The sequence below is a fragment of the Lactuca virosa genome, chromosome 4 (assembly GCF_052849685.1).
Source record: "Lactuca virosa cultivar CGN04683 chromosome 4, Lactuca_virosa_CGN04683_v6, whole genome shotgun sequence".
Lineage (NCBI taxonomy): Eukaryota > Viridiplantae > Streptophyta > Magnoliopsida > Asterales > Asteraceae > Lactuca > Lactuca virosa.
Window position 1 is genome coordinate 254,560,893 of NC_136429.1, and position 3,073 is coordinate 254,563,965.

The 3,073-nt window shown below is 28.8% G+C and overlaps 1 non-coding gene across 1 annotated transcript; it reads left to right on the forward strand.

Annotated features, from left to right (window-relative positions):
• Window positions 1-904: 904 nt before the first annotated feature.
• Window positions 905-978, forward strand: TRNAM-CAU (transfer RNA methionine (anticodon CAU)). The gene has a single exon. It is a non-coding gene; the product is annotated as a tRNA-Met (tRNA).
• The last annotated feature ends 2,095 nt before the right edge of the window (window positions 979-3,073 follow it).

The following is a 3,073-nucleotide window of genomic DNA, read 5'->3' on the forward strand; positions in this document are numbered from 1 at the left end:
ACGTTTGGTCCACCTCTTCTATTGCAGAGGTCTACAGTAGTAGTCCGCAGACTGCAGACATTTTGTATCAGAAAAAACAAACAGCACCTAAGCGTTTATGATGATCGAAGACATGTTGTATATGTAAACTTAATTTAGTTAATAACAAATAAAATCATTAATAATAAAGCAAATGAAACATATTTGAAATATTTATAAAAAAAAGTATAGTAAGGATAACAAAAAAAAATGAAAGTATACGAAACAATTATTAAAAGGTTGTGTGGTAGATGAAGTCTAAACATTTAATATGGTAGATATATTTTTGGTTTTTCTATTATTTAAATATAATTTCCTTAACTTTCGTTGCTTTTTAGCAGAAGTAGAGTCCATGTTATTTGTCGAATCTGTAAAAAAAATAATTAAGATAATTATCGATAAAAAGTATTAGCAAAAAATTAATAATATATATATATATATATATATATATATATATATATATATATATATATATATATATATATATATATATATATATATTATGAAAATGCAATGCTTATGAATAGTAAACTTATGGTTCTTCGCAAGTTTAGTCCCTTGATCGGCTTCTTGGATACGTTTGCTTTTCCTATGCCATTTCTTGTGGTTATCCGGTACACCACCGGCTCATTAACATTAAGAGTATAAAAATGATAATCACTAATATTAGATTTGCATAAATTTATTCTTTTTTTAATTCTAGACATTTCTTGGTATAGTTCATATATTAACGATAATTTAATCATGTCCTAGTCATTTCTATGATCGATGATCATAGACGGCCTCTTTACCATTCTGTATAAATAGGCTATTCTATTTGTACAGATATGGTAGAGGGGCGCATTCAATCCTTGCTTGTCTATTAGTTTTCAGTTCTTCTCTTCGGCGCGGGGTAGAGCAGTTTGGTAGCTCGCAAGGCTCATAACCTTGAGGACACGGGTTCAAATCCTGTCTCCGCAATACTTTTTGTCAAAAAAATACCTTACATGGATATTTAAGTTGAAATTTTGATACGAATATAAAAAAAATGACAAAAAAAATTACTCTAAGATCTTTATTATTTTTCATATTCTTAAATTATCAAATTATAAAAAAAAATATAAATAATAACTTTAACTCTTAAATAATCCCATCCACCTACTTATCCCTCCACCCACCCACCCACCCACCTATCCATTGATTAATAATAAAACCATTTTCTTCCTTTAGCGCTATCAATGGTCTACTTTTTCGGCACAATCGCCCGTCCTTCTTCTGTCTGCATGTTTCACAGCAACTTGTATGTGCACCTTCGTCGATCAAATATCAGATGTAGAGACATCTACATATTACATTTCAAATACATTCAATTAAACCCTTTTTGTAGATGATTCTAGTCGATTACACATCAGAATGATCAATATTTGAAATTGAAAGAGATATTAATTTCACTGGAGTGATGAAATGTAGTAAGTACGTGTTGAACGAAGATATGTACGGAACCAACCGACGTACGCCATATGACGATGGTAAGATTCAATCTGGAATGCCAGTAATTGTTCCGTCTTTTTCATTATTTTAATAAAAGATAACTATTTACATATAGAAACTTACCTGTTTAATTTGCAATAATTTTCGCTTTGAAAGTAATAGCTGGAAAACGTCGAAAGAAAAAAATTGCAAATCCTTGAGAGCGAAAGAGATTATCAGGTAATTGTCAAAATATTCGATGACTAAAACTTTAAATCTTGAAATTCGAAAAATGATACATATTAGGCGATTTTTATTCAAAATATTCATCTGATTAATATAAATAAATAAGAAATTGATTTTATTGATTTACTTTCCATATTAGGTGAATACTTGATTTGATGCAATTTTTTTATCGAAGCAATGGCACCGATGAAGCATCTAATGGGATTCCGTGTATTTCACTTATATAAATACGTACATGCATAAGAAAGTACATACATGCATCTACACTCTATACAAATAGATGAATAAGTATAACATAAATTATTAAGTTAACAATTTTGTTTGGTTTGCAACTTTTGCATTGATTCATGTGATTTGCATTATTGAACATCATCTTGTGGAATTTCTTATTAAAAATATAAACTTTAAACAACCCATGTTTTGTTTACATTTTACATTTTATTGAGGAATTTGTGGTTATGATATACTCCTGGAATTTGGATCTTGAAATATCTAATTGCATCACCTTTTTCTGTCATTTCATTTTTTAACTAAAATAAATAACAAGATCATACGTTATATGTATTATTATGCCAATTCCAAGAATGTAGTTGTCATGAAGTCGAAGACGAAAAATAATAGAATATAATAGAATAGTAAGGATTTAATGGCATAGAGGTGATTGCTACATATAGTTTAGTGTTAACTTCAGCACATCTGAATCACTAAACGCACTATACTATTCATTGTGTAATATATGCTCTATATCCTGTAAAACTAACATTCTAGTTTCATATTTTTAAGTTAAATCCCAATCCGCCTTCAACTATTTGTCCCCCAATTAATTATGTTTCAAATTGTTCATCTTTTTTTCTGTTGTTTTTAACACAAAATATGTTATTATACCATAGAACCAATAAGAATCACCAAATGAGGATATAACATCACATACACACAGATTCACAAACGGAGAACAACATCAATAGCAAGGGTAAACCAGGTAATCATATTTGACAATTGATTATTCAACTTTCCAAAAAAGTAGTACAACAGTAACATAATCTTCATTGCTATTTCTAAACTTTCATCCATACAATCGAAGTTTAGAGAACATGTCACAACAATCTGTAAATTAAAAAAAATGATTGAAATGATATAAAAATGAATCGGACTTTCAACTATTCAAAAACTACAACGATTGAAATGATATAAAAATGAATCGGACTTTCAACTATTCAAAAACTACAACGAAGCAGGATAATTGGATGCTATATATTACATTTGAGGAATAGTCACTGTCATTTAAAAGAGGATGATAATGATAAAATGGCTTAACATTTTTTAAAGAATACAGATTACAGACGACAAAAGAAGAAAACAA